The sequence below is a fragment of the Arachis ipaensis genome, chromosome B9, assembly GCF_059453495.1.
Source record: "Arachis ipaensis isolate K30076 ecotype BB chromosome B9, ASM5945349v1, whole genome shotgun sequence".
NCBI lineage: Eukaryota > Viridiplantae > Streptophyta > Magnoliopsida > Fabales > Fabaceae > Arachis > Arachis ipaensis.
In genome coordinates this window covers 57,817,494-57,830,752 of record NC_142444.1, presented here as the reverse complement: position 1 = coordinate 57,830,752, position 13,259 = coordinate 57,817,494, and the positions used below count along the sequence as shown (strand labels likewise).

General features: G+C 40.1%; 1 pseudogene; it reads right to left on the bottom strand.

Annotated features, from left to right (window-relative positions):
- Positions 1-10,927: 10,927 nt before the first annotated feature.
- LOC148544762 (uncharacterized) lies at positions 10,928-11,505 on the bottom strand (annotated as a pseudogene).
- Positions 11,506-13,259: the final 1,754 nt, after the last annotated feature.

The window sequence follows — 13,259 nt, the reverse complement described above, 5'->3', positions numbered from 1 at the left end:
TCAGAATGGAGCATCTTATGTATATTCTATGATGGTCTCTCTGAATTGTCCAAGATGTCCTTGGATCACTCTGCTGGTGGATCTCTTAATCTGAAGAAAATGCCTGCAGAAGCCCAGAAACTCATTGAAATGGTTGCAAATAACCAGTTCATGTATACTTCTGAAAGAAATCCTGTGAATAATGGGCTGACTCAGAAGAAAGGAGTTCTTGAGATTGATACTCTGAATGCCATATTGGCTCAGAATAAAATATTGACTCAGCAAGTCAATATGACTTCTCAGAATCTGACTAGAATGCAAGCTGCATCCAGCAGTCCTAAAGAAGCTTCCTCTGAAGGAGAAGCTTATGACCCTGAGAATCCTGCAATAGAAGAAGTGAATTACATGGGAGAATCCTATGGAAATACTTTCAATCCTTCATGGATGAATCATTCTAATTTCTCATGGAAGGATCAGCATAAGCCTAATCAAAGCTTCAATAATAATAATGGTGGGAGAAATAGGTTTGGAAATAGCAAGCCTTTTCCATCATCTTCTGAGCAACAGACAGAAAATTCTAAGCAGAGCATCTCTAACTTAGCAACCATAATCTCTGATCTATCTAAGACCATTCCCAGTTTAATGACTGAAACAAGGTCCTCCATCAGAAATTTGGAGGCACAAGTGGGCCAGCTGAGTAAAAGAGTTACTGAAATCCCTTCTAGTACTCTCCCAAGCAATACAGAAGAGAATCCAAAGAGAGAGTGCAAGGCCATAATTATATCCAAAGTGACCGAACCTATAGAGGAGGAAGAGGCAGTGATTTCTATTGAGGAAGACCTCAATGGACGTCCACTGACCACTAGTGAGTTCCCTATTGAGGAACCAAAGGAATCTGAGGCTCATACAGAGACCACAGAGATTTCACTGAACTTACTGTTGCCATTCATGAGCTCTGATGATTATTCTTCCTCTAAAGAGAATGAAGATATTGTTGAAGAGCAAGTTGATCAGTATCTAGGAGCAATCATGAAGCTGAATGCCAAGTTATTTGGTAATGAGACTTGGGAGGATGAACCTCCATTGCTCATCAATGAACTGAATGATTTGGTTCAACTGAAACTACCTCAGAAGAAACTGGATCCCAGAAAATTCTTAATACCCTGTACCATAGGCACCATGACCTTTGAGAAGGCTCTGTGTTACCTGGGGTCAAGAATAAACCTCATGCCACTCTCTGTAATGGAAAAACTAGGGATCTTTGAGGTACAAGCTGTAAGAATCTCATTAGAGATGGCAGACAAATTAATGAAACAGGCTTATGGACTTGTAGAGGATGTCTTAGTAAAGGTTGAAGGCCTGTACATCCCTGCTGATTTCATAATCCTAGACACTGGGAAGGATGAGGATAAATCCATTATCCTTGGAAGACCCTTCCTAACCACAGCAAGGGCTGTGATTGATGTTGATAGAGGAGAGTTAGTCCTTTAATTGAATGAGGACTACCTTGTGTTTAAGGCTCAAGGATCTTCTTCCGTAACCATGGAGAGGAAGCATGAAAAGCTTCTCTCAATACAGAGTCAAACAGAGCCCCCACACTCAACTTTTAAGTTTGGTGTTGGGAGGCCACCATTAAGCTCTGAGTCTCTGTGAAGCTCTCTAAGAGCTCACTGTCAAGCTATTGACATTAAAGAAGCACTTATTGGGAGCCAACCCAATGTTTTTTAATTATTTTTATTTTTATAGACATTTGTTTCCCATTGCTATTTTATGTTTTCTTTAGGTTAATGATCATGTGAAATCATAAAAACAGCTGCAGAATTACAGTGGAATCAAAAATAGCATTAAAAATAGCACACCCTAGAGGATAGGCTTACTGGCGTTTAAACGCCAGTAAGGATAGCAGAATGGGTGTTAAACGCCTAGTCTGGCAGCATTCTGGGCGTTCAATGCCAGAAAAGGGTGTCTGGTATCTGGCTGGCATTAAATGCCAGAATTGGCAGACAGACTGGCGTTTAACGCCAGAAAAGGGTCTCTGATGGGCGTTAAACGCCGGAAATGGGCATCAGCCTGGCGTTTAACGCTAGAAAAGGTAGTAGAGTTGGCGTTAAACACAAAAAATGGCACACAGAGGGCGTTTAAACGCCAGAAAGGTGCAGGGAGCAGAATTCCTTGACCTCTCAGGATCTGTGGACCCCACAGGATCTGCACCTACGCCAACTCACTCTCTCTCCTCTTCACACCTCTCCATAACACTCTTCCCCAACTACCCTTGACCAATCACATCAACACCTCTTCCCCAAACTCCATTCACCTATCAAATCCTACCCTCTTCCCCACAATCTCTTCACCACTCACATCCATCCATCATAAAACCCCACCTACCTCACCATTCAAATTCAAAACATTTCCCTCCCAAACCCAACCCCTTCATACACGCCTTCCCTCTCTCTCTTACCCTATAAATACCACTCCTTACCACCTTCAATTTCACACTTCCTAAACACTTAACCCCCCTTGGCCGAAACCATCACACCCCTCCTCCATTTCTTCTTCTTCTACTCCTTTCTTTCTTCTTTTGCTCGAGGACGAGCAAACCTTTTAAGTTTGGTGTGGAAAAAGCTCTGCTTTTTGTTTTTTCATAACCATTAATGGCACCTAAGGCCGGAGAAACCTCTAGAGAGTGGAAAGGGAAGGCAATTACTTCCGCATCTGAGTCATGGAAGATGGAGAGATTCATCTCAAAAGTCCATCAAGACCACTTCTATGAAGTTGTGGCCGAGAAAAAGGTGATCCTCGAGGTCCCCTTCATGCTAAAAAAGAGTGAATATCTGGAGATCCGACATGAAGTTCAAAGAAGAGGTTGGGAAGCTCTCACCACCCCCATCCAACAAGTCGGAATCTTAATGGTTTAAGAGTTCTATGCTAATTCTTGGATCACTAAGAACCATGATCAAAGTATGAACCCGAACCCAAAGAATTGGCTCACAATGGTTCAGGGAAAATACTTGGATTTCAGTCCGGAAACTGTGACGTTGGCATTCAACTTGCCAATGATGTAAGGAGATCCTCACACTTTTACTAGAAGGGTCAACTTTGATCAAAGGTTGAACCAAGTCCTCATGGACATCTGTGTGGAAGGAGCTCAATGGAAGAGAGACTCAAAAGGTAAGCCGGTTCAATTGAGAAGGCCTGACCTCAAACCCGTGGCTAGGGGATGGTTGGAGTTCATCCAATGCTCTATCATTCCTACTAGCAACTGGTCTGAAGTTACAATAGACCGGGCTATCATGATCCATAGTATCTTGAATAGAGAGGAAGTAAAAGTTCATGAGATCATACCTCTAGAACTATACATGGTGGCTGACAAGCCCTCTACTTTGGCAAGGTTAGCCTTCCCTCATCTCATCTGTAACCTATACAATTTGGCTGGAATTGTCATAGAGGAAGACATCCTCATTGAAGGGGACAAACCCATCACTAAAAAGAGGATGGATCAAACAAGAGAGCCCACTCATGGACCTCAACAAGAGCATGAGGAGATTCCTCATCAAGAAATCCCTGAGATGCATCAAGGGATGCATTTCCCTCCACACAACTATTAGGAGCAACTCAACACCTCTCTAGGAGATTTGAGTTCTAACATGGAGCAACTAAGAGTGGGGCACCAAGAGCACTCCATCATCCTCCATGAAATCAGAGAGGACCAAAAGGCCATGAGAGAGGAGCAACAAAGACAAGGAAGAGACATTGAGGAGCTCAAGCACTCCATAGGATCTTCAAGAGGAAGAACTAGTCGCCGTCAATAAGGTGGACCCATTCTTTAATTTCTTTGTTCTTATTTTTCTGTTTTTCAGTTTTTATGCTTTATGTTTTGTCTATATTTGTGTCTTTATTATATGATCATTAGTGTCTAGTGTCTATGTCTGAAAGCTATGAATGTCCTATGAATCTTTCACCTTTCTTAAATGAAAAATGTTTTCTGAAAAAGAAAAATAAGTACATGAATTTCAAAATCTATCTTGAAAATAGTTTAATCATATTGATGTGGTGGCAATACTTTTTGTTTTCTGAATGAATGCTTGAACAGTGCATAATTTTGATAGTGAATTTTATGAATGTTAAAATTGTTGGCTCTTGAAAGAATAAGAAAAAAAAGAGAAATGTTATTGATAATTTGAAAAATCATAAAATTGATTCTTGAAGCAAGAAAAAGTAGTGAAAAACACAAAGCTTGCGAAAAAAAGGGCAAAAAATAAAGAAAAAGAAAAAAAAAAGAAAAAGCAAGCAGAAAAAGCCAGTACCTCTTTAAACGAAAAGGCAAGGGTAAAAAGGATCCAAGGCTTTGAGCATTAATGGATAGGAGGGCCCAAAGGAATAAAATCCTGGCCTAAGCGGCTAAATCAAGCTGTCCCTAACTATGTGCTTGTGGCGTGAAGGTGTCAAGCGAAAAGCTTGAGACTGAGCGGTTAAAGTCGTGATCCAAAGCAAAAAGAGTGTGCTTAAGAACTCTGGGCACCTCTAACTGGGGACTCTAACAAAGCTGAGTCATAATCTGGAAAGGTTCACCCAGTTATGTGTCTGTGGCATTTATGTATCCGGTGGTAATACTGGAAAAAAAATGCTTAGAGTCACGACCAAGACTCATATGGTAGTTATGTTCAAGAATCAACATACTGAACTAGGAAAATCAATAATATTATCTGAATTCTGAGTTCCTATGGGTGCCAATCATTCTGAACTTCAAAGGATAAAGTGAGATGCCAAAACTGTTCAGAAGCAAAAAGCCACTAGTCCCGCTCATCTAATTAAAACTAATCTTCATTGATAATTTTGGAATTTATTGTATTTTCTCTTCTTTTTATCCTATTTTATTTTTAGTTGCTTGGGGACAAGCAACAATTTAAGTTTGGTGTTTGATGTGTATTTTCGGAAAACGAATTCCAAACACACAAATCCAACCGGCAAGTGTACTGGGTCGCATCAAGTAATAATAACTCACGTGAGTGAGGTCGATCCCACAGGGATTGAAGGATTGAGCAATTTTAGTTTAGTGGTTGATTTAGTCAAGCGAATCAAGAGTTGATTTGAGTGGTTTGTATTTGACAGAAGCTAAATTGCATGAAATTAAAAGGGAGAGGGACAATTGCAGTAAATTAAAGAGCAGAGAAAGTAAATGTGCTAAATCTTAGAGAGCTAGAAATTAAATGGCAGAAACTTAGAACGCAAGAAATATAAATTGCAGAATCTTAAAGTACAAAAAATGTAAATGGCTTGAACTATAAAGGGTATTGGGAATTGAATTTGCATAAATTAAACACGGAAAAGAGAAATTCAACAAACAGAATTGTAAACAATGGACTCAATTAAACCGGATCTTGAATTAAAATGAAAATAAGCTTGGTGTAGCAACGAAACAAGAAAATTGAAATTGAAAGCTGTAGATCTCAGGACTCAAGAGACTAGATAGCCAAGTCTAGATCTCATTGCCTTCCTAGATCCAGCAAGAACAATTGCAGAGGAAATGAAGAAATGTAAATTGCAGAAGAGTAGAAGAAGAAGCAATGAATAGAAATTGAAATTCAATTATGCAGAAAATTAAACAAGATCCCAAGGTGAGATTGAAACAGAAATTTTTCAATTCTTCACCCAAGATCCAAAGCAAGAAAAGTAAAGAGTGCTGAGCAAGAACAAGGAAGAAGAGAGATCAATTCTCCTTCCAAATTCTGTAGAATTCTAAAGCAACAATTCAAAAATGTAAAGGTGAGCTCTCCGTAAGTGTTCCAAATTCTCTCCAAAGAAAAGCTCTCTCAGAACTACTCAGCAAAACTAAAAGGAAAAGCTCCCTAAAAACTTAAATCCTAAGCTATTTATACACTTTCTTCAAATGGTCTTCAAGCCTTGAATTGGGCCTTTGCTCTTGATGGAATTGGGTTGATAAAAGCCTCTGTTGATTGCTCTTGGAGTTGGAGAGAAACCCATTGTGAACCGGGCCAAGAATCATAAAAGCTTGAGTCAAAGTTTGAGGCAAACTTTGGCTCAAGCTTTTTATACCAGCTGCCCTCCTTTTGCTGATATCCACGTTTGAGCTAAAGTTTGAGGTCAAACTTTTGCTCAAACGTGGATCCCCTTGTGTACATGTGTGGCGCCAACGTTTGCCAAAAAGCTTGAGGCAAACGTTGGCGCAAGCTTTTCTCCTCCAGGGTGTTATTTTTGTGATGCCAACATTTGCCAAAAAGTTTGAGGCAAACGTTGGCTCAAGCTTTTTTTCCTCTAGGGTGTTTTCAACTCTTCCAAAAGTTTGAGCTAAAGTTTGAGGCAAACTTTGGCTCAAGCTTTTTGTTCTCTCTTGCTCCTAGTCATTCCTTCTTTCTTCAACCTTCTTAAAAACTCTTTTCACCTATCATCAATCAATCAAAACAATCAAAGCTATGTTCCAAATCATGAGATTGTGTTTCTTTCATAATATATGACAATTATAGCACAAAACCTCATGAAATTGCATTAATTCATCCATGGTTGATTGAATCAAAGGAAACATGAAATTCTACCCAATTGGCTTGCTTATGGCTCAAGAAAGTGCATCAAACCTATTGAAAACAGAAGAAAAAGGCTAGTGAAACTAGGCTAAGATGACCCGTCATCAGTGTTGTGATGAGCGGATAATTTATACCCTTTTTGGCATTATTTTTACATAGTTTTTAGTATGTTTTAGTTACTTTTTATTATATTTTTATTAGTTTTTATGCAAAAATTGTATTTCTGAACTTTACTATGAGTTTGTGTGTTTTTATGTAATTTTACATATTTTCTGGCAGAAATTGAGGGACCTGAGCAAAAATCTGATTCAGAGGCTAAGAAAGGACAGCAGATGCTGTTGGATTCTGACCCTCGTGCACTCAAAGTGGATTTTCTGGAGCTTCAGAAACCCAACTGGCGCAGTCTCAATTGCGTTGGAAAGTAGACATCTTGGGCTTTCCAGCAATGTATAATAATCCATACTTTGCTCGAGATTTGATGGCCCAAACTGGCGTTAAAACGCCCACCAAAGACCATTTTCTGGAGTAAAACGCCAGAACTGGCACCAGAACTGGAGTTAAACGCCCAAACTGGCACCCAAGCTGGCGTTTAACTCCAAGAATGGCCTATGCACGTGAAAGCTTCAATCCTCAGCCCAAGCGCACACTAAGTGGGCCCCGGAAGTGGATTTCTGCACTATCTGCACTTAGTTACTTATTTTCTGTAAACCCTAGTAACTAGTTTAGTATAAATAGCACTTTTTACTATTGTATTCGCATCAATCGAGCTTATCATCTTTCACTTTTATATTACATTTGGACACTGGCCTCACGGCCATGCCTAGACCTCTTTCTCTTATGTATTTTCTACGGTGGAGTTTCTACACCTCATAGATTAAGGTGTGGAGCTCTGCTGTTCTTCATGAATTAATGCAAGTACTATTGTTTTTCTTTCAATTCATGCTTACTTATTCTCCAAGATATACTCTCATACTTAATTCAGTTAAGTCAGAATGAAGGGGTGACCCGTGACAATCACCAACTATCTTCGTTACTCGCTTAGCCAAGATCCGTGTGCCTGACAACCACAAGCGGTCTACATGATGTTCAACGTAGTCATTGGACGATAGCCGGAGTATAATCTCTTAGGTCTCTAATCCATGATTTACATCATCTCTCCTGACAACAGAGCATCCAAATCCACGATTAGAACCTTCGTGGTATAGGCTAGAGCCATTGGCAGCATTCTTGAGATTCGAAAAGTCTAAACCTTGTCTATGGTATTCCGAGTAGGATCTGGGAAGAGATGACTGTGACGAGCTTCAAACATGCGAATGTTGGGCGCAGTGATAATGTGCAAAAGGATAGAGAGATCCTATTCCGACTCTAGTGAGAACCGACAGATGATTAGCCGTGCGGTATCTGTACCTGGTATTTTTCATCGGAGACGAGAAATCTGACAGTTGATTAGCTGTGTAGAAATTGTACCTGGTATTTTTCATCCGAGAGGATCATATAGCTTGCCATGGAAGGGAGCATGCATGATTGGAAGAAAGCAATAGGAAAGCAGAGGTTCAGAAGCAACAAAGCATCTCCAAACGCTTATCCGAAATTCCCACCAATGAATCACATAGGTATCTTTATTTTATTTTATGTTTTATTTATCTTTTAATTATCAAAACCTCATAACCATTTGAATCCGCCTGACTAAGATTTACAAGATGACCATAGCTTGCTTCAAGACGACAATCTCCATGGGATCGACCCTTACTTACGTAAGGTATTACTTGGACGACCCAGTGCACTTCCCAGTTAGTTGTGCGGAGTTGTGAAAAGTGTTATTACAATTTCGTGAACCACTTCCTCTCCATCCTTTAAGCCATTCTTGCCCTATACAGCCTGAAAATACTTAACACACGGATCACGGCATCGAATGGTATAAAGGGGAATTAAAATACACAATTTAAAGGCTTAGGAAGCAAGTTTTCAACCATAGAACAAAATTGGGAAGGAATTGTAAAATCATGCAAATTGTATGAATAAGTGTGTAAAGACTTGATAAAAACCACTCAAATTAGCACAAGATAAACCATAAAATAGTGGTTTATCAGTAATCCACGCAGAACCTCATTCCACCGTACTTCTTTTTTTTTTACTAATAATACCGGAGCTCTCCATGGTGACGCACTGGGACGAATAAACTTCTTTCCAAGTAGCTCATCCAAGTGCTTCTTCAACTCTGCAAGTTCCAGTGGTAACATCCAGTACGGTTCTATAGAAATCAGCTCGGTTCCAAGTACTAGATCAATACTGAATTCTATCTCTCGTTGAGGAGGAAACTCTAGTATGTCATCCGGGAAAATATCAGGAAATTCTTTCACCACTCGGATCTGTTCTAGGCTTAATTCACTGTCATTCGAGCTAGCTGCTAACAAAACGTACCCCTCACAATCACTCCCGTCTAAGGTAACTCTTACAGAATTTAGATATAAGGTATGGGACAGAAATGGTTTAATATCTAAACTATCATATAGAATCACAGTAGTTCTTTCAAAGCAATCAAGGAAAACATGATACTTAGATAACCAATCTAATCCTAAAATAACTTCTAAACCACATAGAGGCAAACAGATTAGATCATGTATAAAAGTCCTGTTCCTAATAGCAAATGGTACTTGCAGGCACACTAAACTTGTCAAGGCATTTTGGGATGCAGGTGTATGGACAATTAGATCAAAGTTCAACTCAGAAAAATCTAGTCCCAAATCACAAGCAACAGATAAAGAAATAAAAGAATGTGATGCACCCGAATCATACAATACAGTTAGAAATCGATTCTTGACATAACACTGACCTTGGATCAGGGCATCTGATTACATAGAATCATCAGCAGTCATAGCAAGCACTCAACCTTGTTGTTGGGTTCTGGTTATCTGTTGGATCATTCTCTTCTTACAATTCTTGGCCATATGTCCAGGTTCCTCGCAAATAAAGCAAGCGTTTGTTCCATAGAGGCAAGGTTTATTACCATGATCTTTTCCACAGCGTCTACAAGTAGAAGTTGTTTGTGTCTGTTGGGGTTCCTTACCCTTATTCTGCCTCGTTCTACCTCCATTTCCACCCGTAGGGCGAGCAAGAATGTTACCAGCGTGTGGGTTTCTACATTGTGGCACACTATGCACTTTGAAATGCATCCTCCGACCAGCGGACTGATGATTGCTAGAATTACTTGGTGGTAAATTCTAATAACCCATTCTTGTCATTGCCATATGCATCTCACAGTCCCCCGTCAACAAGTTCTGGTTATCCAACTTTGATTTTCCCTTCATTACCGTTCGACAATTTCTAGCCTTATGCCCAATATTGTTACAACAATAGCATTTGCCAGTACCAAGCAAACAGGGACTGTTGCCATGATTCTTTCTGCACTTTGAGCATATTAAAATCTTCTGAGAAGTAACCAAGGTCATATGTCTCCCATTATTCAGTGCATCTGTGTCACTATTCCCACCATGCTCGTTATTGCACTCACCGCTACACTCATCGTTCTTTTCCCCTAAACGATTAACTACCCGAGTAATCGCATTTGCCGTATCACGCATAGCTTCAGCCATGGCGTGAGTCGTAGCCATAAAATCTTTTGCGCTTCTCATAGAGATATCTCTCGAACTCTCCCGTTGCATACCATGTCTTTGTCTCCGTGCAGCCATCAGAGTCCTGTTCACATCCCGCATTCAATATTAAGGTGATCAATCTTAATGTTTCAGGTAGAATGTGAATAGTCTCTAAAATGGTTACACAGCGACAATCATGCAACATATATCACATAGATATCCTATAAGCATGAGACACACAACTGAGTATGCAATGAAGCACGGTCAGTCCACTCCCCAGGCTCTACTGGGAACGAACTGCTCTGATACCAAATTGTAATGACCCAACTCCCAGTATGCCATGGTCATACAAGAAGCTAAGTGTTACTAACTTATCCTTCCTAATTATTAACTATTATTTAATATATGAGCCTGTTCCTTGTTAGAGCGATGCCAATTTTATGAGTAACATTTTTTTTATATTGTTGCGGATGATAAGGTAAAATAAACAAGAATACATTGAGAGAAACAAAAGGAAGCATAAGGTAACATAAAAACACAGTTGATAATATACGTCATGTACTTGATAACAAAACATGTAGCGTTTACACAAGATTAAGTCAGTTTACATCCTCGTCAACCTACATGGCTAATATATACATGACACTCCCAGGGCCTAGCCCATTAAAAAAAGCTACTAAGCTGGCGCCCAGGCTAGCCTAACCACTCTACAGCTCCTAGCTCTCGGATGTACTAACACAAGTGAGAGACTAACTAACAGATAATGTCAGACTAGAGTGTCATAAAAAGAATGCCCCTACTACTGTCGGACTATATCTACATGTGGCCGTTCGGAAGATCGTCATGAGGCTCACCCATCTCCTCATCCTGCTCTATCTCTATCTCAGGATCCTCCTCCTCCTCGTTGTCCACAGCTACAACTGTACCCTCAGACCCACCAAAAGCACTACTATCACTATGTACAAAATTATTCGCGAGCACAGGTCTGTTCACGTATATAGGAGCTACCCCGTCATCCGGTAGTGCCAGCTCATTAGGATGTGAAAAGTTAGGAATCGGCTCAGGGGGAAAGTCCCACTCTGGTGGAATCACAGGTACATAGTCACCAGCTAACTCGGGCTCATCAGGAATGATAGGCTCAGGTACCACCACATTCAAGGGTTGAGCTGGTATAGGGTGTACGGGACCATCGGGAAAAGGATGTCCATGTGCGTCACGGTGTAACCAGAATAAGGGAAAGTCATAAGGAGCATCAGGGTTAAAAAGTGGGCTAGACAGAGGATGTTGAAAAGCTCGATTCTGTAACGCATATTGTCTAATACGAGGCTCCAATCCCATAATGAAGTAACTGTGATGTACTAGATCCTCGTAGATGTAAGGGTCCTCAAACTCATGGAATATCACGCCCGTCTCCATCTGAAGGGGAGGAAGGGAGACAAGGGGGTAAGAACTAAGGAGTTCTTAGTAGGGTCGGGGTTATTTGTTACGTTCATTTATTTGGAGTCGATTAGCAGACAAATAGTAGAATATAGTGAAGTAGCAAATAGAAGATAAAGAAAGAAAGAGAAAGTAGAGAAAACAGAAAGTAGAACACAAACAGAAGAATACAAGAAAATAAAACACAGAAATAGCATACAAGTAGAAAAACATAAAGAAATAAATCACACACAGAAAGGAATGCAACAGAGAATGATGCGTAGACAAGAATGATGCATGTCTAGCCCTAGCGCAGGCCATGAGCTCATGTGTCGGTTGGCTGCCCGCAATCCCAGCATTTATTCGGTCACGAGTAATCAACGATTTTCCAGATACAATTTTCCGTTCCTAAATAAATGCACATATAATAATAGCCACTCATTTGAGACAGCCTCTCCTACTGCAGAAAAATATATATATATATATATATATATATATATATATATATATATAAATATACTCTGCTCTGCTCTGCTCTGGGGAAGCGAAAAATAGCTGTAGTAACTTAGTTTTCCTACAGAAGCTCTGGGTTGCTGATGAGCGGATAATTTATACCCTTTTTGGCATTGTTTTTACATAGTTTTTAGTATGTTTTAGTTACTTTTTATTATATTTTTATTAGTTTTTATGCAAAAATCATATTTCTGGACTTTACTATGAGTTTGTGTGTTTTTCTGTAATTTCAGGTATTTTCTGGCTGAAATTGAGGGACTTGAGCAAAAATCTGATTCAGAGGCTGAAAAGAGACTGCAGATGCTGTTGGATTCTGACCCTCGTGCACTCGAAGTGGATTTTCTGGAGCTACAGAAGCCCAATTGGCGCGCTCTCAATTACGTTGGAAAGTAGACATCTGGGCTTTCCAGAAATATATAATAGTCCATACTTTGCCCGAGATTTGATGGCCCAAACTGGCATCTAAACGCCCACCTGAGACCCTTTTCTGGAGTAAAACGCCAGCACTGGCACCAGAACTGGAGTTAAACGCCCAAACTGGCACCCAAGATGGCATTTAACTCCAAGAATGGCCTATGCACGTGTAAAGCTCAATGCTCAACCCAAGCACACACCAAGTGGACCCCAGAAGTGGATTTCTGCACTATCTGCACTTAGTTATTCATTTTCTATAATCCTTAGTAACTAGTTTAGTATAAATAGCACTTTTTACTATTGTATTATAGAATGAATATTATCATCCTTGGAGTTGGAGGTTGGCCACACGGCCATGCCTAGACCTCTTTTCACTTATGTATTTTCTACGATGGAGTTTCTACACCTCATAGATTAAGGTGTGGAGCTCTGCTGTTCTTCATGAATTATTGTAAGTACTATTGTTTTTCCTTCAATTCACACCTACTACTTCTCCAAGATATACTCTTGTACTTAATTCAGTTAAGTCAGAATGAAGGGGTGACCCGTGACAATCACCCACTATCTTCGTTACTCACTTAGCCAAGATCCGCGTGCCTGACAACCACAAAGCGGTCCACATGATCTTCAACGTAGTCATTGGACAACAGTTGGAGTATTTTCTCTTGGGTATCTGATCCACGATTCGCATCGTCTCTCCTGACAGCAGAGCATTCGAATCTAAGATCAGAACCTTCGTGGTATAGGCTAGAACCATTGGCGGCCATTCCTGATATCTGGAAAGTCTAAACCTTGTCTGTGGTAT